Source organism: Vulpes vulpes, chromosome 4 (genome assembly GCF_048418805.1).
Source record: "Vulpes vulpes isolate BD-2025 chromosome 4, VulVul3, whole genome shotgun sequence".
Lineage (NCBI taxonomy): Eukaryota > Metazoa > Chordata > Mammalia > Carnivora > Canidae > Vulpes > Vulpes vulpes.
In genome coordinates, this window is record NC_132783.1 from 931,712 (window position 1) to 956,730 (window position 25,019).

At 53.6% G+C, this 25,019-nt stretch overlaps 1 long non-coding RNA gene across 3 annotated transcripts in view; it reads left to right on the forward strand.

Annotated features, from left to right (window-relative positions):
- The window catches only part of LOC112911652 (uncharacterized), a 38,755-nt gene extending 15,431 nt beyond the window's left edge, over nt 1-23,324 (forward strand). Inside the window, exons 2-3 of one of the 3 annotated variants that reach the window (XR_012000910.1) lie at nt 20,925-21,743; nt 23,045-23,324. This is a non-coding gene — a long non-coding RNA (uncharacterized lncRNA). Of the gene's footprint in view, nt 1-5; nt 9,102-20,924 lie in introns of those variants that run through there. The other 2 variants (XR_012000911.1, XR_012000912.1) reach the window with 2 other exon arrangements.
- The last annotated feature ends 1,695 nt before the right edge of the window (nt 23,325-25,019 follow it).

The window sequence follows — 25,019 nt, forward strand, 5'->3', positions numbered from 1 at the left end:
ACCCATGCTACACCAAACAGAATCCCTTCTATTGGGAACTTGGGGCTGGGATGATGAGAAAGCCAGTTTGGGGCAAGTAGACTAGGAATTGGAGAAGCCGTCCCACACAGACAAAGACTAACGGAGCAACGGGGAGGAGCAGAGAGCCAGTGCTGCCAGCCTTCCTGGTGACGTTCCATTTCCTGGCTCCAGCCCTTCCCAAAGCTCAGCCACGTTCCTACCTTGGATCCTATGAGGCGCTCCTGTTTCTAGGGGCGATATTCAAAATATTTAAAGCTGGTTCTCTGTGGGCACCAATGAATCAGAGCAGATGCTACCAAGAAACGACTGGCTCTGCCAGCCCCTGCGTCTCACCAGGATGGCGGCCCTGTCATCCCGAGGATTCGTGACCCCGTCTTTGCCTAAACCAGCTACGTTTTTTGCTGAATCAAAAGAGTTTGAACTGATGTAGAGCCACTGCTCTGGCTGAGGTCGCCCAGTGATTCCCTACGCAGCGGAGAGCACATGCCTCTCTGTCCGTCTGCTTCCCCCGAGTTGTCTGGCTGCCAATGACCCTCTTGGAGAGCGGAGGTCATGGCTGAGTAGTCAGCTGTTGCTCGACTAGTTGGAGGTGAGACTACTGAGGTCATCGCCTTGCGTGATTTGGACACAGTCCTATTAGTGCCGCCTACAGGAGGATTAGCTTTCCGAGTGGCTAAGTCACATCGCACTGACCTTATGATCAACAAAAGCACCTCAGTCTCTTCACGTAAAGTAGCCAAGCCATCTTTCCATCATCTGCATTTACGAGATGGTATTTGGAGCCCAAACTCAAGGCTATTAAATCTCATTCTGTTGCTTTTGAGCTAGCCTTCAGATCTCTCAAGAGCTTTTAAACATCTTCATCATATTAGCCATCTCTTCTAGTTTTGTGCCTTCACAGATCTGAAAACTTTGCTCCATGCACCCCAGCATGATTAGTCTCACCCAGTCTGGGAGCATACTCAGCCAGCAACTGGGGTGTTGAGGGGGCATCAGATGTTGCCCAATACCCAGAAGGCTGGACTGTGGTCAGATGGCTGAGCTGGCAACAGGTATGCTTGTGGGAGGCATTGAGCCGTGTTCTAGGAGGTGTCAGAAATCTGCAGCCAGGGCCAAAGCTGAATTGCAAACCAAACGGAATGACCACTGTGGAGAACTGCAGATATAATTCTGGTGACCCAGGAGGGAAGGACGAGGAACCCAGTTGTACTGCTTGAGGCCTCAGCCCAGAACTGCTCTTGCACATGTGAATGAGTGATCTTTGCTGACTCCTTGGCTTCACTGACCTGGTCACCGGGAGCAGCCTCTCCCTCATCCCAGCCTCCCTCTAAGTTGTTTGATTAAAAGCACAGATCAGGAAAGCATGGAAGGCAAAGCCGCTAAGGACCTGGATACTGCTAGATCCATAAAACTACAAAAAGCTGAGGTCAGGAAGCATGAGAGAAAGGAGACACTGAATTCCAATAGGAGCAAGAGTCCAGGGTGCAAGTCCAAGTGCCCAAGGGAGACCCTAACAGAGTTTTGCTTCAGCGGGGGGGTTTGTGAGTGCTGGCTCTTCCACCTCGGACCTCCAACATCCTCCTCTCACCCCCAACGCCCCCACCCCCAGTTTAAAAAGTAGGCTTTCCTGAATCCAGTGTCCAACTGTTTTCATTATAAAACTTATTTTGTACAACTTATAATGGTTTAGTCACGTTTCACTGTAGATTCTCTTTCCTTTTCTATCTTTTTATGAAATGTTAATTCAACGATTTCCTCACTGATATATTTATCTGGAAATAGTTACATCTTTAAATTCCTGGATAAGCGATTAATGGTTTTCAGATTGTTGGTCACACGACAGAAAGTTGAAACTGGCGATGAGCAAAGAGTAAAACAAAACCATCGTTATTATCTTGTCACAGTTGTGAGCTCTTTGGGGCCAAAAAAAGGAAATTAACATGTTTAAAATGGGTACACTCCTAGTGACTTCCAAAAATGGTGTTGCCTTCTAGTCAAGGTTTTATTATCCTATTATTTCATACCTTAGGATTTTTCATGCAGTTACCACATAACTGTATGCTATTTTTGCAGTGGAGTATTAAACTATTACAACCTGTTCGTACTTTCTCAAGATTTATTTTTAAAATTTTTCCTAAGGTCATTTAAATTTTAAAATTTTTCCTAAGGTCATTTAAACTTAAGCACTAATGCACTAGTGCTTTTCCAACAAAAATCTTTGTTTTCCTCCCCCTTTCTTTTATCTCTGCACTTAGATACCTAAATAAAAATCTTTAGTAGGTTGATGGAAACTCATGCATTACCAACAGGATAGAGAGAGATCACCAGTAAAGGCACTTGGTCCACTTCCTCTGGTGTCTGTGAGAAAAGTAGGAACTCTGAGGCCTACTTGAAATGGCCAGCACTGCCAAACGCTCCGTGGCCTACGGTCCATAATAGGGGCACAATCCTGATACGGTGAGACGCGTGGCCCCCACACATTCACCAGTCTCTGTTCCAGGAGCAGCCGGTGGGTTCTCCGTGCTCACATAGCCTTCTCTCTTCACCGTGCGATGAGATCGTCTTTTTCCTGGGTTCCCACGTTCATTGTGTAGTTGCCTAGACTTCAGGGCATTACTGAGTTGGCTTAGTAATATATTTCTCTTGGAGACTCTAATTAGAGAACTGGAATTTCCTTCCAGGGAACACGGTTTATTCAGTTATTCATTGGCCTTTCTGGTAAAAGATGCCACTATGTGAGGAGATGCCAAAAGGAAATTTCACGAAATCTTAGCCATCAAGAAGCTGACAGTTCAGTAGGGTTAATTTCCAGGTTGCCTAAATTCTAGAGGGTGGAAATAGTGCCAGGATGTTGGGAAATGATCTGTTTGTCCTTGAATCATTTGTCCATGAGAGATCCACTGTTCTAGTTGTTTCTGCATGCAGATTGCCACTGAGATATCCTTCCTTCCAAAAGAGTCTGCGTGGCATTTTCAGGTCCTAAAAATCTCTCAGATACCCCCGTGTTATGCCCGATGGGCCCAGGAGTTATTCTGCTTCTTTCTTGGCCAACTGAGGTGAGATGTTTGTGTCGCACATGTCCTTATCTGCTCAGATACAACTTAAAGACAGATTTCTGGAGTCTTCTTGTCTCCCTGGAGCTCCGTGCAGTGAGCATCCTGCAGATGCCTGTTGCTTCCGGTTCCCACACCTCTCAGAGGACTTGCTTCCTTCCCAGGCTTCTGCCCTGAAGCAGGTGGAGAAACCCTCTGGGATCCACTGGTGTCTCTCGCTTAGCGCCTCTCCATCCTTACTCTTCTCTCCACCTGGTCTGCGGGACCTGGTTTGTTCCTCTCTTCTTCTCTTTGATCTAATTTGTAAAATCATTCTGGAAATTCACTCTTCTGGGTCACAAAACTCAGAGATTTATTTTCTCCTGCTTCCTTTCCTGTGGCCAGACCTCAGGTCTGACTATGTGCTTAAGTGGGTCAGGGAAAGGAAAGAATTGGGAAAATCCGGGGAGAAAATAGTGGTTAATATTTGAAAAACACAAGGGTAAAACACAAAGACCATGAACACTAGATACAAAATTACTAGTCCAGACTTTTAGTGCTGTTAGGAGTGTTAGAGGGAGAAATAGTGCTAGTTAGCTGCAGAGGCAGAGTGGGTCCCCTGGAAGAGGTTGAACCCGAGCGGGCTTTGAGGGGTGATCACATTGGGGCAGCTGGGAGGCCAGAATCTTGCATTCCAGTGGAGAGAACTCTATCCTTAGGGGCCAGACGCCAGAGGGGGAGAGGGAACATTGATGAGGAAGGTGGGATGATTCCAGACCGCCTTGGATCCCAGGCAAGGAGGTCAGTTTTACCAAATGGAACAGTATTTCCTAAAATGGATTAGGTTAATGAGATGAATAAACAAATAAGTACCTCTATGGTCCAATTCATGAATTCTTACAAATGTTTCTTACGTACCTAGGATATGGAGGCCTTTTTAGTGGGCGTGAGGACTACGCTGTAAGTGGGGATTAGTTCCTATGCTAGTGAGGGAGGTGGATACTGACCGAGGCATTTCCAGGGCTGAACACCACGCTAGGAGAGGTACAGGGTGTGCAGCCAGAAACAGGGCCTGGCCCCCAGTTCGGGGAGTGCCCTGGTTGGGGGAGGGGAATTTTCAGTCGGACTTGATGAACTCCAGTTGGACTTGGAGTTCTCCAGGCGAGGAGGTGGAAGAGTGTGCCCTTGGAAGAAGGGGAACCACACACGCAAAGGCGGGGGTGGGGGGGAGGGCTGGGGGCGGAAGGGTTAGAGTAGCTGAGGAGCTAAAGGATCTCCACGTGACTGGAATGTCACATTGTCCAGGGTTTCAGGCCAGAGAAAAGATTGGATCAGTTTAAGGATTTTAGATCTTGTCTTAGGAGTTTGCATGGTGGATGATTTGTGTGTTTTAGGATCACACTGGCTACAGTGTGGAGGGTGGATTAGAGGGGCAAGGCGGGAAGCAGGTAGATCCCACTAGGTGGCTGCTACAGAAAGTCAATAGCGACTTAAATCAGGGTGGTGGCAAGTGAAGATGTAGGAGGACAAGGAAAATGCCAGGGCGGGAGGCGTGGAGTGGGGGATGGCGTGACTGACCGTGTCTCGTCCGGTGATGGGCTGGGAGGTGGCTGCTCCGAGGACCCTAACCGGCACGCTCAGGGGAGGCCTGGCACGAGCAGGGACGTTGGTGTCCAGGGCCCGGGCAGAGCTTTGAGCCCGGCCTGTGGGCCATGCGTAGTAGTTCCCTAAAGCTGCTATAACTACGTCCACAAACCACATCGCTTAGAACAGCGCGAATGTATCGTGTCCCAGTTATGGAGCCCGGAAGTCTAGAATTCAGGTGTCCGCAGGGCTAGTCTACCTCTGAAGACGCTGGAGAAGAATCTCTCCCGGCTTCCGGGAGCTTCAGGCGTCCCGTGTCTTACGCATGGCTCTCCTCTCCTGTGTCTCTTGACTTCGTGGGCCTTTTCTGCAAGTCTATCCCTGTGCCCAAATTCCCCTTTTCAGAAAGACATCAGTCCTATGGGATAAAATCCACCTTTATGACTTCATCTTAACTTGACTACATCTGCAGAAACCCTACATCCAAATAAGGTCACATTCTAAGGTTCTGGAGGGACACATCTTTCTTGGGGGATGCAATTCAACTCATATTCAAGATGAGATCCAGATTATAGAGACAGACATAGGAGCAAAGATAGAGGGAACCAGGAGGTTAAAAGGCCAGGAGTTCTTGGGAAAAAATTAGGAGGGCTGGACTCACATAAGCCATGACTCCGGGAGTTCAAGCCAAGTGTTTCTAATTCTCTAAGGGTTAGGGAGGCTTTGCTATGAGATCTGGGCTGCAGACGAACAGGAAGAGGCAAGGACACTGCCTCCCGGAAGGGAACACCCTCTTTGATGGAGCTGTAATGATCCCCACACCGTGGGGTGGACTCACAGTCTACAGGAAGCCCATCTTACAGTGCAATTTCCAAGTATTTTTAATATTGATATTAAGGTGCCTTTTCAGCTGCCACCAGGAAACATTAACCTAAAATATAATCTTGCAACAGGTTACAGCGACATCATTAGAATACAGAGTGGGGAAGTGGGAGGTAGCTGATGTTGTACTTAAACAAATAGAAGGGAATCTTGACAAAAGAGAGTTGGAAAATAATTGTCTTTCCCTTAGTGCTAATGTAGAAGGTGGTGACTGTAGATCGACACTTTCAGGGAATCACTCCCAGGGGTGGTGTATTGAGCCACCTAGTGTCCCTCCTGAGCGACCCCAGTACACTCGATGAGCTGCTGGTCTCTTGCCACCTGGCTCAGTTCCGGTCACTTCCCAGAACAATTCTGACTTGAGGCAGGAATCCTCTCAATAGCCCCAGGTTCCCCCAAAGCAGCAAAGGATCACTGTTTAGTTGACTCGCAGGTTTATCCCAAACATAGCGTCCAAGCACTGGCTCCGTGCTGCAAATCTCTACTGACCACGGGGTTTCTGGATTTGTAGCTTGCTCATCTGTGGGGTTCTCACCCTAATTATGGGGTAGTTGCCTTCAGATTTTTTAATTTACATTCACACGCGCACACACACACACACACACACACACGCACACACACAGCCTCCCCCGCTCCCTTGTGCATAAGCCTATTTGGAAGAACCACGCATCTGGCTCCGTTGGTTAAGTGGCTCCCTTGGGCTTGGGTCAGGATCTCAGGGTCCTGAGACTGAGTCTTGCATCAGGCTCTCTGCTCAGGGGCGAGTCTGTGATTCCCTCCCACTCTGTGGTCTCTCTCTGAAGTAAATAAATAAAATCTTTTTTTAAAAAGAAAAGAAAGAACCGTGCATCTACTTTGGCTTTCATTTTAAATTCCCACCCAAGTCATCTGTTTAATCCTGCAGTCCCGGAGTGAGTTCTGGGATCGAGCTATGCCTTCTTCCAAGTTCCCACATGCCTATGGCCTTGTGCCCAGATCTTAGGACATTTAACCTAGATTCCCTGTTGCCATGCAGCCCATCTATTGTGATCCCTGTTCATTCCTCCCGGACCCTTCCTAGAGCTGAGAACGGAGAATGTTGCCTTACAGTTGGTCTCTCGTCACCTTGCTTTGGCGAGGTGCTCTAACGCAGGGATCTGTAAAACATTTTCCGCAAAGGACTACTTTGCAGGCCGTGTGACCCGCTCACCAATAGTCAGCTGTACTGTTGCAGCCCAGGGGTAGCCAGAGACAAGGCGCAAACCAGCGGGCATGATCGTGTCCCTGAACATCTTTCGTTACAGAGCAGGCCACAGGCTGCATTTGGCCCAGCAGCCGCACTTCCCTGCCACCCCCCCCCACCCCCCCACCACCCCCCCAGCCCCCCCCACCCCCCGGTCTAGACCATAACTGTGCCTTCATTGCTTCATTTCCTACTGGCCCGCCTTGACCTCTCCCACCTTCACTCCCCACCCTTGTGTTGCTGAGAGTGCACCCCACCGCTTCCTATCAGGCCCACCGCAGGGCGGGAGATCCCCCTGGCTATACAAGTCCGTCTGCCTGAGGCGCAGGCCTGTCTCGGTGTCTGTAGGGGCTTCTCAGAGGAAGCAGAGATTAGGGTCCCGGGTGGTTAACGCTCTGATCAGATGCCAGCTTGGCCATTTCTGCTGTTCCTGCCCTAGGAACTAGGATCCTGCCTTGGCTTTCTGACATAATCCGGGTCGCTGTTGCCATTAGTCGCTTCGGCCGACACCATTCCTTCCTCAGTCCTCGAATAAGGCTCCGTCTTTGTCCAGCTGTGGCAGCCGTGTGCTCAGGGAGGGCAGGTCTGTCCCAAGTGCCGGGAAGGAATTCTTGTCTGGAATTCCCATTTGAATATATTTCAGGCCCAGTTCTGTACAATAGCATTTGGGGGAGAGTCTCCTTGGGGCTTCTAGGAATTTTTCTCCATGAGGAGAAACCCATGTCCTTCTCTCCCTACTCTTAAGTATGATTGTAGGAGAACAATAGTCCCGTAGCGGTTGTGACCACCTTGGGACGTGGGACTTTGACCAGTTCTTTAATGTTCAAAAAAGAGGGGCAGCCTGGGGGGCTCAGCGGTTGAGAGCTTGCCTTCGGCCCGGGTCGTGATCCTGGAGTCCCGGGATTGAGTCCGTGTCCAGCTCCCTGCAGGGAACCTGCTTCTCCCTCTTCTGTGTCTCTGCCTCTCTCTATGTGTGTCTCTCATGAATAAATTAAAAAATAATAATGTTCAAAAAAGGGAAAAGTGGAGTCTCTTCAATGGGGTGAAGTATGGGGTGCTGCCCACACTCTTGGAGGAGTAGAGTATAAGCTCCATATTAACCTTTAAAAAATCTGAAATATTCCAAATTCTGAAACACATTGACCTCAAGAGTTTTAAATAACGGGCCCTGCATCCCTGCTATAATTTGTATCCTGCATGGGGCAATGCAGTCCCATTTCTAGGGTGAGTAGCAGCCTCACACTCCAGGAGCGCCTGTTTCCCATATGCCAGCAAAGCAGCAGCCTTTCTGTGTCCAGCATCGCCCCACAGTCTCCACCGCACTGAATTCAAATCTATAAAAATAAATAAATAAATTACTGGCTCCCAGCAGTGAGAATTCAGGGGTAGTTTCTCCCTCAGAATCTATTTGTTTTTCTGAAGAAAACCCCACATAAGGGGACACCTTGCTGGAAGCCTTCTTCAAGGCACAGCAGTGGGAATGCAGCAAAGCAGTGCGGGCCAGAGGTCAGCTCGCTCTCTGGGCCTGGCGTGCAAATTACACTGAGTGATAACATGTGACTTCTCACTCTCACCGAAGCTTCTCATTTCAACACATCTCTCCCATTTTACCATAAAGATCACTGTATCTTCTTGGCTGATGAAACTCTGTTTTAATAAGGCCTATGGCCTTCGGGTGGCCCACACCAAACCTCTAAGAGCAGTAAATTGCATCTTGGAAATGCAGGCTTTTTGGAAATGTGTCTGCATCAGGACTCTGGGGGATTTAAATGCAGAGGGATTTGCAAGGTTTGCATTTTTCATTCATTAAGACTGTGCTGCTGCCAAACTTCCCTTCCTGTTAGTCACACGGGAGGAGGGCTCAACCCAGCGGGCTGGTCATAAATTACTGTGCGGTTCAAGGCACCCAGATGTGGGACCGAGGGGGCCATAGATCTCGGCACAGGTTTTGTGAATAGTTTCTGAGAAATCCAAATGTATTGAAAAATCACATGTTTATAGAGGAATAAAAGCCGCAGACTATCTTCAAACTCAGCAGGCCAGGAATTCAGCTTGTCCTTTATCTAAGCCAGTGAGAAACCCAGGGTTAGAGGACTGTAAGTAGCCTATTTTCGTAGCATTCCATAGGAAAATTGCTACAATTAAATGATTCTTTAGTCTTGATCTGTGGTTCTAACCCCACCCCCCACCGTTTTGTGTATCCCTTTGAGAATATGAAGACACCCCTGGGCCTTCCGACGGGGATTTGACGGGGATCGCCCACCGTGGTGCACACAGTTTGAGAAGGCTCGCGGGTTCCAGGCTCACCCGTGACTCTCAGCTCAAGAAGCCCCGCTCTTTATTCTAGAAGCTCCTTGCTGGTAACAGTCATGTCTACTCGTTGTGTCTAATTATGTCTCATCTGCATAATATTGCTCCTGTTTTCGCCTAATACCCTATTACATCTCGGAAGTTCTAGCTTTTCCTCACATGAACTTACAGTAAAATACATTTATATTTTTACAGTGTTCTTTTGAAAAGTCCAAGGTATGTATTTAATTAAAAATGCAAGATTTTCCTTTAAGAAGTTCTTCAAGGTGGGGCACCTGGGTGCTCAGTGGTTTGGTTGAGCATCTCCTTAGGCTTGGGGCTTAATCTCCGGGGTCCTGGGGGGGAGTCCTGTACCCCGTTCCCTGCGGGGAGCCTGCCTCTCCCTCTGCCTATGTCTCTCATCAATCAATAAATAAAATCCTTAAAAAATGCATTTCTGCAAGGTAGCATTACTCCCTTGATACAGAACAGCTAGGGAAGGGGGGTCGTCCTCCCTGGCTGCACAGGGGCCTGGAGCCACCTGCGTTAGGCAGGGTCGAAGGTGCTGCTGTCACTGAGCATCTGCCTGCCAGCCGTCGCTGCCCCTTGAGGCCACCGCAGAGGGGCCTGTCCTGTCCCCACATCCCAGGTCCCCGCGGCCCGGCCTCCCCAGCTCCAGGGCCCTCGGGTCCTGGCTTCGGGTGCTTGGCAAGGGAGACGCTATCCCCACTGTTCACTTGAAGAAAGGCCAGGAAAGGTCAAGCAATTGGCTTAATGCCCTGAAACTCCTGACGTGCAGGGTCGCGGCCTGAACCCAGAATGTTCTGACTTCAAGACTCTCGTGCTTGACCGCTCGGTCCTCCGCTCCCCTTGTGCTGGTGATGGTGCGGAGAGGCTCAACGTGGGCAAGGGACATGGCCCCTGGCCACCTTCCCACCTGCCTGTGAGCGCACGGGGCGTGTGGCCGAGGAGCTGCCCGGACCCACCATCTGGGCGGGTGAGCAGGTGCACCCACTGGAGCTGATGGGGTGGGACAGGTGAGCAGGGGCGTCCACCGGAGTGGATGGGGTGGGCCGGCCCGGGGCAGGAGGCAGACCTGCGGGGGGAGCGCAGGCCGACAGGTCACCGAGCAGGAGCCCAGGTGAGGCCTGCAAAGCGCCACCCCTGTGACCCTGGTGCCCCCCCCGCCCCCGCCCGTCCATGCGGCCCAGCTGCGACCCTGGGGAGCACCAGGAGGACCGTGCCCGACCCTGGGAGCACCGGGAGGACCGAGGGCAGAGGCCCCCCCCAACAGCTGACAGTGCCCTAGGGGGCGGGGGGATGGGGGGCAGGTGCAGAAGGCAGGGGTCTGCCCCCCCTGCCCTCCTTGCCCTCCCCGCTCCCCCTGCCCCACTGCTCCCAGGGACTGGGGGGCCCCGGGCCCCTGTGCACCCAGGAGGCTCCGAGGCCATTCCGCTGTGGCCCACACGCCAGCGCCTCTCCAAACTCCAAACACCGGCGACTTTTCTAGAAGAGCAGGTAGAGGCCGCGCTCTGCACCTTTTGCTTTGACTGAACATCAAGGGCAACACTCCGGGGCCCTGAGGCCGCAGTGACTGTGGCTGGACGTGCTCGGGCTAAGACAGGACCTAGCAGCATCCCACAACCCCGAGCAGGTAGCAGGTGTGAACAGAGATTTTGACCACTTTGCATGAACAGCTTTGCGACATACAGTATTTAACGAAATACTTGTTCAGGGGAAGCTACTCCATTTGGTTCTGGAACTTGGGGAGGTCCCATGGCTGCCTTGACTCCAGTGGGTTTTCTTGGCATTATCGCATTTCTAGGCAGAACCTTGTTTATGGAAACACTAAATCTCTTTATTTGGAAGAACTCACAGCAGCAGAAATCTCACCGAATCGAAACTGAATATGTTAGGTCGGAGTCTAACAAACCTCCCTGCAGGGACTCCAGAGGCCCCCCGGCCCCGTGGGGGTGAGGGAACATTGGCAGAGGCAACACGGAAGCCTGAGCCCACTCATCATTCGCGTGGCGCCCCGTCCCTCAGTTCACTGTCCTTTCGCAAGAGGCCGGGCCCAGGGGCGCTTTGGAAGGCCTGCTCGGGCCGCGGGAGGGGCCGGCGCACGGGGAGCCGGGCACTCTGCCTCCTTACCACGGCCGCGTGGGCTGCTTCTTGCTCAGAGGAGTGGACGCGAGGACCAGGCGGCGTCCGGAAGACTCCGGGTGCGGAGGGGAGCTCCGGCACGGGACGACGCAGGCCGTGGACGGCGGGGGCAGGGGGTCGGGACATGGGAGGGTTTGTTGGGTTTGCTTGGTTTGGTTTGTGGACTTGGGCTCCACGCACAACATGGAGCCCTACGGGGGCTTGAACTCAGGACCGTGAGAGCAAGACCTGAGCTGAGGTCAGGAGTCTGATGCTCAACTGCTGAGCACCAGGGGTCCTGGGAGATGACAAGTCTGCGGACCCAACATTACCTACTTCGCCGTGTCGCCTGGGAACCTACAGGTCGGAGTCACCTCTGACCTCAGGGAAAACCTGCAAGCATCTTGTTCCTCACTCAATGTCCGAGTGGCTTAAAATAAATATTGTAGCTGTTTTGAATTTTCCCCTTTCTTGTAGTTAATTAGAAGGATCTGATGGAGGAGAGTGCTCCTTTGCATGAAACGGGCTCCGGTCCTTAACCTGGTTCTGTCACTAATGTGCTCTGGGATGCGGGGCCTATTAGCCTCTCCGAACGCCCTTTCGTTTCTTTCCCTGTGTAATAGAAGAGGCCACAAGCCTGTCTTGCAAGGTTAATGCGAGAACTAAATGAAACAGCGTGTGGCTGGAGGCTCTGCGGGATACCCGAGCGCCAACACTACATTTCTTCCCCGTAAGGCTGCCTTTCCCTTGCAATCCCGGAGGGACAGTCACGGTGGGGAGCAGGCCTTGGGGCATCCTCAGGGGCCCTGCAGGCCTCCTCAGCGCAGCCCATACCTCAAGGCCCGAGGCTGACTCATTCTCTCAGGGGACCTGGGAGCAGCAGAAACGGCCTTGGGTCTCCGCCAACTAGAGCAGATCCTTTCCAGAGCCGCCGAGGCCCAAGGCGTCTCCCTGGACTCGGACCAGCCGTGAGTGGACGCGGCCCGGCCTCGTGGTAGTTTCCAGAGAACTCAGCCAGGGGCCTCCCAGGCCTGTGATGCTGGCCCCTTCTTCCTCAGAGCTATTTCTGTTAAGTCATCAAGGCGTTTTGAAGCAGAAAGTCCTCACGGAGAGGATGTTTCCCACCCGTATTCCCGCCCGTAACACATCGGCCAGGCTCAGAGTCCTCTGCACACTCTACCCCCTAAGCCTTCACGAATTACCGCTCAAGCCGGAAGCAGCGATGATTTATTTGTTCGTGTTCCTTAATTGAATGTCTTTTGAGATGAAAAAAAAAATCAATAGCTATCCCAGCAGCCATCTAACATTCTAGAATTAACTGCAGCCTCTCTCATTTGCATGGTTAAAAGCACTTTCAGAAACCATAGGGATAAGGAGAAAAAATAACTGGGGACTTACCATGGGTTGACGCGTACATTCATCTTGGTGCTTGTCTTCGGGATGGTCAGAGTTTCTGAGACGATATTTTTAGTAGATGTGTCAATTCCTTTACTTTATGGCTAACGTCTTGGCAAAATATAGTTCACGTGACCCAGTGTGAGGCTATAAAACGTGTTAATGGCCCATCTAAGGTCAAGCGGCTCCCCCATGAAAAGGGATCAATCCTGGGTCCTCGGACACGGAGCGTGCCCCTGGGGGAGGAGCAGGGAGGGTGACCCCGTCCTCCTCCGTGGGGTGCCCTCTGGAAGGCCGCCGAGGCTTATTTTGCTCTTCAGATCGTCCTTTCAAGTTTTTCCCTTTTCTTTTCTTTTCCGCGTGGCTACTTCAAAGGGGGGTGAAGGCAGGTAGCCTGTGGATTGCCGGGCCCCTGGAGCCTCTGGGAGCCCTAGGAGGACCCTGATGGGGCTGTGAGTAAGGAAGGCGTTGGCCAGCTCCTCTCGCCTGCGTGGAAGCTCCTGCCTGGAGCTGGTTTTGTCCCTTCCTGCTTCTGGGGCCGAGGTCTGAGTGTGGGTCTGTAACGATGATTCCCAAAATGCGGCCCGCAGGCCAGCTGCATCTGCATCATCAAAGCACTGGTAAAAATGCAAGTTCTCAGGCCTGCGGAACCACAACTCTGGGGGAGAGCCCAGGAGGTCCTAACAGGCCTACAAGAGGATGCGGATGCAGGCCAAGCCGGAGAGCCACCGGCCTGGGAGGCTCAGCCTGCTTCTAGGCTCAGCGTTGATTGAACTGGGGGGGGCCGGGCCTACGCAGCTCCACAGGGGGCACCGGGCTCGGGGACCGTGTACCCCCCAGCCCTGCAGCGCCCTGAGGACCTGCTGCGGAATCAGACTCCCGCCCCACCTGCTTCTTGCAGGCGGTGTGGACACCAGCCCCGTGTTCCAGAGCCAGGCCCCGCCCGGCCACTGTCCCTGGCCCGGCCACAGCCTCCCGCCCGCCGCCTTGGTGGCTCTTGCAGCGCCTGGTGCTCGGCGGACAGCCGAGGCAGCGCCTTGGCGCTCAGGCCCCCCGGGACGGCTCTGACTGCAGGACCCGTTCGGATTTCTTAGACTTGAGACTTCCCATCACCACGTATTTAAGAGGGGCCGTGAAGTGAGCACGCGAGGCCCCGCAACTACAACAGCTCTTTGCTAGGGAGCTGAGGCCGTGGGAAGGGGGGGGCCTACGGAGAGAGACCTGGGGTGGATCCCGGCTCTAGCACCTGCCAGGCCGGCAGCCGGGGGCAAGGGGCCCAACTTCAGCTCGTCAGCTGCATACGGGGATAATAATATCTACGTCCCGGATGGAGCTGACATGATCGATGCTTAATGGTGATTTTTATTAAATGGTGTTAATAAAGTGATAAAGCCAAGGTTTTTTCAAGTTGGAAGTCTTTTCTGTTTGGGGATGAATCAGATATTTTGATGTGTTTTCTCACTTTGGTTTTATTTCTGCGATATCATGTTTTGGGGCTAATATTAATATTCTTCTTCTGTCAGTGAGCACCTACGTGGACCGGGCCCCGAAGGTGATGGGGTGTAAGGAAAAGGCCAGAATAGGAAGTAGCAGGCGCTGGGAGGGGCCGACCTGCTCCGAGGCTGGACGGCTGTGCCCAAGTGCTGACTGTCCTGTCTCGCGTCTCGAGAGCAGGAGTGCGGCCCCTCATCCCCCCCGCAGCTTGCCTCCCTGGGTAGGGGGCGCCCGACCGAAGGCGAGGGTGGATCAGAGCCTCATTCTGGCCCCTGCCAGCTGTGTGGCCCGGGGCGGGTTGCTTAGCCCTTGAGACTTATTTTCATCATCCGTAAAGATAGACTAACGCCTAGCTCGGCTCTGCTGTGAGGCTGGGGATCCCCGTAATCCCAGTCTCCTACCGTGGTGGGGGAGGGCCGCAGATAACCGGGAGAGGATGCCTTTCTCTGCTTGGGAGGCCTCCTAGGACGCCTTCTGCCTGCAGATGTACCTTCCTAATCCCGCACCTGTGCCAAAGTGAAAACTCCCTTCATCATGGGCCCCCTCCCCTCGTCTTGTGGGCATGCACAGGTGGCAGGAGCGCGCCGAGGGGATGCACAAGACGTGCAGGATGTGCAGGATGTGCAAGACTCTCGTGCAGATGACTGACAGTTGCTGTCAAATGTTGCCGGTTCGCAGGTCACAGCCGCGGGGACACCCTCGCTGCTCGTTCAGGTGCCCGCCGAGCATGCTGCGGGCCGGGTGCAGGCCGAGCAGAGGGGTGCAGGGGGGCGAGGGGGCGCTCTGTGCTCGGGGCAAGCAGCCTGGGCAGGGAGGACACTGCTGCGTGGTGAAGGTGGCTGGTTCTCACAAAGCAATGCGAATAATTGTTCCCGAGACACCTCGGGAGAAATGCAAGGGTCACCGAGCCTCAGCTTTGTCATCTGTGAGACAGAGACATAGCGTGTCCTGTGTGTCCGCGGCCGGGGACGCAGCGACGAAGCCGCAGGCAGCCCACGGGGGGCCCAGGGGCTCTCCCCACGTCCCTCCCGGCCGCGTACTCCCCATGAGTCCATTTCCCTGTTCTCTCCCAGAAAAGCAACACTTTAAATCTGTGAAGCATGAAAGTGGATCATTTCCCCTGATACGTGAGCCTGTGGCCACAAAGAAAAGGCCTCCCCCAGGGAGAGCTGCCCGTGGCCAGGCCACCCCGTCGGGCAGGAGGCACCGAGGCCAAGCCCAGCACGACCTCGTGACAGCCGCCCGGGTGTGGATCAGAGCCTGGGTGTGGATCGGGGCCGCCCGGGTGTGGATCGGGGCCGGCCCTGGCCGCAGAGTTAGGCCCCGAGCCCGCGGCGCCCTGGCCCTGCTGCACCCCGCTTTAGCTTACCTCGTCCCATCTTCTTGGAATGCCCCGGAGAGGAACTTGCATTCTTTCTTTTTTTTCCCTTGAAATACATTAAGTTTTCCTTCATGGTGACGTTATCCACCCCGCACGGCGGCGCGGGCCACGTTGCCTGTGTCTGCGTCCCTCTTGTCTTCCCGCACACGGTCCCAATGGGGCGGCCGCGGGGCGCCGTGGCCCTGGGGCTTGCTCCCCGTCGGTGGGCCGAGGCCCCGCAGACTCGCGGGCCGGACGCAGGCCTACGGGCCCGCCGCCTTGGTTTGCTGCCTGTGACGGGAAGGCCGTGCTGCCGGGGTCATGGGGCGGCAGGGGAGTGAGGCCGCTCTCCCCGGGGCCTCCGCGGGGCTAGCAGGTGGCTCCCTAACCCTAACGGCCTGCAACACTCCCCTGAGGACGCGGCAGCATCACGCTCCTCACCCTCACCCTTCCGGGCACTACTGTTCCCATTTTGCAGATGAGGGAAGGAGCCTCGAAGGTCCACAAGCAGCAAACGGAAGGACAAGGATTCGTCCCAGGTTCTGACCCTACATTCAGGGCATTTCTTGCTCCACACCAGCTCTTATGATGAAAACTTGATGCTCTGTCGTTTCACGGGACCAAAAATTGCGGAACACAGAAGATGCCACTTCGCCTGCTCCTCTCTGGGGCTCGGATTACCTCCTGCCTCACCCTGTGGCTACTCACGCACACGTGGCAGTTCTGTTGGCCTCCGCGAAACACACGCTCGCACTCACACTCGCACTCGCACACGGCGGCCACCCAGCCGCATGTCTCCAGCACAGGCCGCGGCGCCCGCGTACTCACCACGTTCACCGAACACACGGAGCGGAGCGCCCCCGATCACGCCCGGCCCTGTGTCCCCGCTCCGCCAGCTCGCCACCCCGCTCTGTTTCTGTGTCTTCCGGAGCCCGTGGCTTAAAAATGAGTTTTTGCACCTGTCTGTATTCCCAAAACGCTTGAGGTGGTGCATTGCTCAACTTAGCGTGTTCCTGGTTTCACTGACTCACTTGCAGGGATCAGCGAGGCCACGCACCGGTGTGAATAAAGAAGTGGGAGGGCGCAGGCATTTAATAACGTATCAAGAGACAAGCAGTGACACATCAAAAATTTTAGATGCAAATGAAATGATCTTTTAAGTAAATCGATTCACGCAGGTATATGTTGCAATCGTCTCCAAGCCACGGTCTCAAAGAAAATTAATGCAGTTGAGGGACCTACCCGGGAACAAGACCTCAAGGTTCCTCGTCGTGGCCAAGTCGTCCTGGGGCTCCTCACGCCACCGCGCCCGGCCCTCAAGCGACTCTCTCTGCGTCGCCCGTGGTTCTGCATGTGCAGTTGGGGGCTGCAGCCGTCCAGGCCCCTCAGACAGACTTGCCCCTTGGAGACGCATGAGGCTCAGAGTCCCCGTGGCCCCCAGGGGACCAGCGCCAGGCACGCCCCGTGGCCGGTGGGCGCAGGGAGCGCTCATGCCGACAGCGAGGGCTGGTGGACGCGCTCCCAGAACCCAGCAGCCCAAGGAACGGGCCCAGATGGGCTCCCGCAGGCGGTGCTGCAGGTGGGCCGCACGCTTGGAGCCCCAGAACCCCGCCCCTCCGGGCAGCTTGGCCGCGCTTTCGGGGTGGCCCACGGCTCCTCCTGCGTGACAGAGCCTCTCACCGGACCACGTCGTCTGCCGAAGGGGCCCTTAGGGTGGTCAGGACCAGGGAAGGGGACGTGGCACTAGTGGCGTCGGGTGGGGCCGGGGTGCTGGGCCAGGGTGCTGGGCAGGGGTGCTGGGCCGGGGGTGTTGGGTGGGGGGTACTGGGCCGGGGGCTGGGCGGAGGGTGCTGGGCTGGGGGGTGCTGGGTGGGGGCACTGGGCGGGGGGTGCTGGGTGGGGGGTACTGGGCGGGGGTGCTGGGCTGGGGTGCTGGGTGGGGGGTACTGGGCGGGGGTGCTGGGCGGGGGTGCTGGGTGAGGGGTGCTGGGTGGGGGCACTGGGCGGGGGGTGCTGGGCCGGGGTGCTGTGTGGGGGGTGCTGGGCGGGGGTGCTGGGTGAGGGGTGCTGGGTGGGGGGCACTGGGCGGGGGGTTCTGGGTGGGGGGTTCTGGGCCGGGGGTGCTGGGCCGGGGTGCTGGATGGGGGTGCTGGGCTGGGGGTGCTGGGCTGCCCCACTGCCAAGCGTCGCAGCCCCGAGGGCCAGTCATGCTGAGGCCAAGAAACTGGTTCCCAGGACGAGGGTAAAGTCCCGAACGTGCCCCGTGCACGGACTCTTGGGTGGTTTTCCTTTTGTAAAAGGAAACTTCGAGGTCCTTGAATGAAAGTTGCTGTGTCAGTTTTTTGGTTTCGGATCGTGTTGCTCCAAGTCCCCGGCCCCGGGGAAGTGTGGCTGCCTGGGTCCGACTCAGCTCCTTTCCACATTGCAAGGCATTGTCTTTGCTTTCCTTGGAATTGCCTTCTTAAAAAATATTTTTTTCTCCTTAAAATACTTTATATGTTAAAAGTTTGGCCTTAAACCGCCTAGTTATCTAAGTCATTTCTGGCATAGTTACCAGGATTTTATTTATTTACTCGTGAGAGACACTGAGAGAGGCAGGGACCCAGGCAGAGGGAGAAGCAGGCTCCATGCAGGGGGCCCAAGGCGGGACTCGATCCCGGGGCCCGGGGTCACTCCCTGGGCCGGAGGCAGATGCTCACCTGCTGAGCCACAGGTGCCCCCAGTTACCGGGATCTTAAAGAGGACTTTTCAGACTGATCTTAGAGCTAAAGGGTACTTATTTTCCTGAAGCCAAGGAGCCGGGGGAGCTTTTAACAGTGACCCTGTGGCTGGCTGGCCGGTGGCTCACCCGCAAGCGTGACATGCTACAGACCCAGGCACGCGGAGTCTTTCGCTGGCTCTTCTCTTCCTTTTGCTCCTGGAAAATCCTCTTTCACGGCCCCTTGGAATTCACACAGAGAATGACAAAGAAGGGAAAAGAAACAATTTCCAAAGTAGACACTCACAAAGAACCGTATTTATTTTTTCTGGAACCATCTAGGAAGAAAAACAACCACACAGACAAGACCATTTTACACCAAAAGGCAGCTTCTGATTTAAGTCACTTCCTTTCCGCGAGCCTGTCAAAGCTCAACCGCGTCCCATCAGGCGGGTCTAAAGGCCCGACGATGGTCCAGGAGGCGTTTTGGGAACTCGTTGGGCTTTAGCAGGATTGAGAAAATCTCAAATGTGTCAGAAATCTGGGCGGTCGGGGGCGTGGAGAAATGGAGCGGACCCACGGCAAGCTGCCTGCGCACCAGGGTGCTGGGAACGTTGTCCCCGTGGGAAGATGATGGAGCTCAGGCCGAGGATGGGGGTTAAGCCCCCCACTGAGGGGCGGGCGGAGAAACAGAATTTGTGCCCAGAGCACTTCTTGGGCAGCGACCCGCAGCCTCGCAGGGAGAGCGGGCACCAGCGAGGGGGCAGGTGGCTGTGGCTCAGTGGGGCCGAGGTGGGGCCCCAGGGGCGGCAGGTGCAGCCGGCGCCCCCGTTCCAGCTTCCGGAGCCTCAAGGGGGGACTGGGCCCAGGGGGCTCCGGGATGACGCCGCCTTACCCTACAAGGAGGCTGCGGGGCGCAGAGGGACTGTCAGGGGGTTGCAGGCAGCAGAGGGCCTTGGAGGAAGACACTCAAGACGACTTACCTCGGCAGGATTTTGCGATGGCTTCTTTGTTCCCTTTGCGCCGCGGCCGGTGGTGGTCACTGCGCGCAATTTCGTTATTCTCTAGTCATAAGATTAGGTGACTTCAAAAATACACCGGCGTGCTCCGGCTGAGTGTGCCCCCCTCCTGGCCTGGTGGGGTTCCCGGAGAGGGGCGGGGGGCGGGGGAAAGTGCTGTGGGGTCAGGGAAGCGGCGGCCGGTCCCCAGGCGGGCTGGCACTCGGTGAGATGACAAAGTGGCTCAGCGCGACCCACACGTGGAGGAGGCCCGAGGCTCCTGGGGGGGGGCACGTGGCAAGCGGGGGACCTAGCCTGAGTCCAAAACCAGGACCACGTGCCCCAGGAACACCGGTCACGGCTGCTGTGACGAAAGTGACCCTGCGAATGCTGGATTATGATTTCTTTTAAAGGACATTTTTAAAAAGTGCTGCTGCTAAGTTAGGGTGCCAGCGACAAGCGCAGGGCTTGGGCTCCAGCGGGGGAGCTCGGGGCCTCGGTGACGTCCTCCATGGCCAGGTCGGCGTCTGGGGCTCCCTGGCCGGGAGGGAGACACCGCCTAGGGCGTCCCGGCCGTGGCCTCGCCCTGGGCCCGGGTGCCCCCAGGTCACAGGGGCATCCGCAGGGAGCCCTGAGCCGCAGCCGTAGCCTCAGGCCGTATCTTCCAGGGCCCCAGGCCGGGGGCTGAGCACCTGCAGGGAGGGGGGGACCCAGGCCGTGACCCGGGGCCAGGATCGAGGCCCAAGCCGGGGTCCCTGCGGGGTCCCCATGACTCCCTGGGCCTGGGTCTCTGCCTCTCTCCTTGCCTCTCAGGAATAAATAGATAACAGCTTAGAAAATCCAATTTTCTCAGTCACGTTGGCTTCATTGCACCGGGGTTTCCTCACCCAGAGGTGCTCCTGGGGGCTCCTGCTGCAGTTCCTGACTCGCAGTTCGCATGTTCGAAGCCCAACGGACACATAACCTTTCCCACACGATCAGATGAATTAACACGCAAAGCGTGTCCCTCCTGAACCTTCTGGCATCGTTCCAGGGAGACGTTCGTCAGGTTCAAATTGCAGTTTGAACCGGGGAGTGGCCGTGTCCCTGGTGCGCCCTTCCCACCTGGCGGGGGTCCCCGGTGTCCAGGTCCCCCGTGTCCGCCTGGCGGGCCACAAGTTCGCAGGTACCTGCTCAGGGCAGGCAGGGCTCTAACCCCACGACCTGTGAAAATAGCTTCTGGACCGAGTTCCTGTTTCCAAGTCGGCGCTCAGCTGAGCCCGCCCGGCCCACCTCCTGCACCTCCTGCAGCGGGCACCTGCTGTGGCCTCGTGGCTCCCACGGCCGGCCGGTCCCTCCCTCCACCTCCCGTCCTGGAACTGCCGCACCCCACGGTGCAGAGGCAGCGGCCCCCGGCTGGGCCCCGGAGGATGCAGGCCGCTCCCGAGAGCTGCTCAGGGCTGTGAAGGTGTGGGCGCCTGGTGCTCAGGCCATGACCTCGGTCCCAGGGCGGGGGTGCCCGGGGGCTCCCGGCTGGGCGGGAAGCCTCTGCTCCCTCTCCCTCTTCCCCTCCCCTTGCTCCACGCTGCCTGGCTCTCTCTCAGACAAGTAGACAGATAGATGATAGATAGATAATTGATACTAGATAGTATCATTAGATACTAATTGATTACTATCAATTACTAGATAGATAATTGATAGTAGACAGATGATAGATAATAGATGATAGGTAGATAGATGATAGATACACATATAGATAGATGACTGACAGTAGGTAGATGATAGATTGATGATAAATAAAATCTTTTTTTTTTTTTTTAATGTGCAGTTTTGGGTCTACCTTCAGGATTGCCAGCCCCAGGGTGCTCCAGATCTTTCGCGTTGCCCAGCTGCAGACGGCACATACCAGCCCCAACTCTGACTCTCCAGTCGGGGCCTTCGTTCATTTATTCCAGCAACCCCGATGGGACATTGTGCGACGGCAGCTTCAGGGATGCCTTAGCTAAAGCACGTGGATCTTACTGACATTCTTGAAGATGGAAAAGGTTTTGTAGGAAGAAAATCATTAAAAAATAAAAACCCTGCAAATAGTTAAAGTTCGGTAAATGTTTTTGCAGTTTGTTCTGGCGCACCGTAGGCAGTTCATTTTAAAATCAATCAAATAGAACTATAATCGTTCTTTAAGAGATGATTGACGGAATCAAAATACGAAGGGAAGCAGGACGCGGTGGTGACTCGGGCTGTAAATATGTGGGTTTTAATCTAGGGCCGAGAATCCAAGTCCCGCTTACAGTGCAGGCCATATTGCTCTATACCCTGGGTGGGGGGCCTACTTACTTTAAAACAAAATAAGTGATGGAGAAAAGCTACAGCGTTCATGGAATATGCTGAGCCCATACGTCTGAAGTGTTTTGTGCAAGTTTCAAGCCCTTGTGCATTAAGGAGGGAGGCGATCTCCAGCAGGAAAGGAAAACTGATCAGGCTCGTGGAATGTTGTCAGTCGCAGGCGACAGTGGAAGGAGACAGAGCACAGTAAATTGCAAAAGGCATGTTTGGGTCAGAAGACCAGCTGGCGTCCGGGTGCGACGGTTATTGGCTGTGCGGCCCGTCGGGGCCTCAGCTCCACCTGTTTTACAAGAGCCTGGAGGTAAGAGATGCTGGGCCTTGCTTCTCCTGGGGGACCCACTCACTCGGCATCCTCGGCCCAGGACCGTCCCCTTGGACCCTTCCAGATAGTTCTCTCCCCAGACTTGATGACGTCCCCACTTGCACAGAGTCCTCCCCGGAGCTCCCTCCCCGCAGCTGCCCCCTGCCTGGTGCTCCCGGAGGGGGGCTCCAGCGTGTCCGGCCCACCCCACGGGCACCTGCCTGGGGAGGCCCCTCCGGGAGCAGGGCCCTGTCCCCGGCCTGAGCTGGCCACTTGCAGGGCCGTCGCCGCCGTGCCTGCCTCTCGGGAATGTCACCTTCAAGGCCCGGCGTTCAGCGCCTTGAACCGGTGGTCTTACCTGTTTGGTACAGTTTTCTGATTTCTGTTGTTTCAAGGAGTAAAATAAACCTGGTTCCTGATACTCCATCTTGGCTGCAGTGACTATTCACTATTTTTTAACTAGTTTCTTCTTTTTTATGGTGAAATCTATCATATCACACATACAAAAGAACATTAAATATATATTTATATATATATTTAATATAAAACAACCGCCCTTTGACACATCAGCCAAGTTGTAAATAAGAACATTGACAGTAAAAAAAAAAAAAAAAAAAAAGAACATTGACAGTTTATTAGAATTTCCCTTTATACCTCTTCTCAATTCCACTTCTTCCTTTCTCTTCAGGAAAAACAATTCTTCTGAATTTGATGTCTATCCTTTGATTCTTTCTATTTTTGCCACCACCAACGTTTGCATGTTTAAAGAATACGTTTTTCAGTTTTGCCTGATTCTGTATTTTCTGTAAATACAACTGTAGTTCAAGTGCACTTTTATGACTTGCTCACTTTATTCTATGTTGTGTTTGTGATATCCCTCCGCGTAGATGTCATCTCTTCCTTTTCATTGCTGGTCACCGTCCACACTGTATTTATCCATTCTGCTGTTGATAGGATTTCGGGTTCTTTTGAGTTTGGAGCTATTGTGAACAATCCTGCTTGTTTTATTTTATTTTATTTTATTTTATTTTATTTTATTCTTATTATTTTATTTATATTTATTTTAATAAATTTATTTTTTATTGGTGTTCAATTTGTCAACATATAGGATAACACCCAATGCTCATCCCGTCAAGTGCCCCCACCCAGTGCCCATCACCCAGTCACCCCCACCCCCTGCCCTCCTCCCCTTCCACTACCCCTAGTTCGTTTCCCAGAGTTAGGAGTCTCTCATGTTCTGTCTCCCTCCCTGATATTTCCCACTCATTCTTTCTCCTTTCCCCTTTATTCCTTGTCCCCAGGTGCTCTGCATGAATTGACTCAGGGCATGTATGTTGGAGCAAAATTACCGACACCGCAGTGTATGCAAAAGTTTACAATTACCAGTGATGAAAAATTGGTTTTCAAAGCAGTCCTACCAATTTCTACCCCCCAAAGTGCATGGGAATTCCTAATGATTCACTTCTTCTGCATTTGGTTTTGCCAGATTTTTGAAATTATGTAAACCTGAAGCGTATGGAATGGTGTCTTACGGTTTTCATTTGCATTTTCCTAATTATTAATAAAGTTGAGTATTTTTAATATGTTTGCCGTTTGAGTTTCTTCTTTAATGACACCCACGTACATATTTTTTGCCAAGTGTTATCTCTCTTCTTCTATTTATTAATCCACTAGTGCTCATTATATTTTCTTGCTCTTCCTGCAGTGGCAGCAGACCTCTGATTTTTATCAGAATCGGAGCCCAAGAGGTCTCGTTGTCTTGTTCTCAAGAGCAAGCTGTTGTTTCTCCCTTTTCCTTCCAGAAGTGGATCTTTGCACAAGGGTTTGCTTCGTCTACCCAAGTGGTATAGGACTTTTGCTTCATATGAAAGAGGAGTCTGGGGAAGCAGGCAGCGTTTCCCACATTTTCCTCTACCGCCAGTCCGGTAGATCGCACACTTGTTCCATGAGTAGGGACTCTCTTGACTCTTCTGCCCTATGCCTCATCTTTCCTGGGAACACCGAGAGGAAACCTGCAGGAAGCATCTTGCAAGTGAGTGTATATTTTTTTCTCTCTGGGGCTCCCAATCATTCTCAGTTGATACGCTAGCCTTCAAAACTGTGATAATCTGGGGTGCCTCAGTCACTTAAGTGTCTACACTGGCTCAGGTCATGATCCCAGGGTCCAGGATTGAGCCCCATTTCAGGCTCCCTGCTCCTCAGGGAGTCTGCTTCTCCTCCTCTTCCTCTGCCCCTCTCCCGCTCTCACACACCATCTCTCCCTCTTTCTAAAGTAAATAAATAAATCTTAAAAAAAATTAATTTGGGGTACCTGGAGGGCTCAGTCAGTTAAGCATCTGACTTCAGCTCAGGTCATGATCCCAGGGTCCTGGGATTGAGCCCCATGTTGGGTTCCCTGCTCGCTGGGGCATCTGCTTCTCCCTTTTCCTTTGCCCCTCCCCAAGCTTGTGGGCTCTCTCTCAAATAAATAAATAAAATCCTTTAAAAAAAGGATTTGTTAATCTTACCTAATTTCTTCTTACTTACCTTTATGATAGTTCCTCACATGCCCTCTCAAAGGCAAAACACTTCTGCTTCTCTGCAGAGGGGATTGTCACTCTTTGGAATTGAGTTAACTTGGTTATCTTGTGACCTCGCCTCTCTGATAAGTTTAAGAAAAGTTATAATTTTATTAATTTTCTGATTTTCTCTTTCCCGTTAGAACAGGAGCAGCTTTTTACATCCAAAGCACAAGCACAACACCCTCATGCTTGTTTAAACATGCTGAACACGATCGTTTTATAATCTGTGTCTCATAATGTAGTAAGTGTCAAACAGCGACATGAAGCCTCCACTAGGAAATACGGACACAAACACACCCGCACATTTTTATTTTTATTTTATTTTTTACAATTGGAGAGTTGGCTAAACAGTCTCTGCAAGGCTCTGAGACTTACTTCAGGGCTTTGCTTCGGAGTCAAGTTCCAGGGCACAGGGCAGCGGCGGAGGATCAGGAGCAGCCTGAGCCACCTGTGGGAGCCGCAATCCCAGGAGGGCACTGAGAGGCGTTTCCATTCCTGTTGTCTCTGCTGCTGGGGACAAGGGCATTTTACAGAGGCGAGAGGGACCTGGGATTGAGCCCCATGTTGGGTTCCCTGCTTGCTGGGGAGTCACTGAACTGTGTACACATGGTTTTCCCAGGAGTCGGGAAAGGGTGGAAGGGAAGGCAGAGGAATTGGGGTCCAGCTAATGCTTCCCATCAAGAGGGGAGGCGGCAAAGCCACATTGCACACGCCC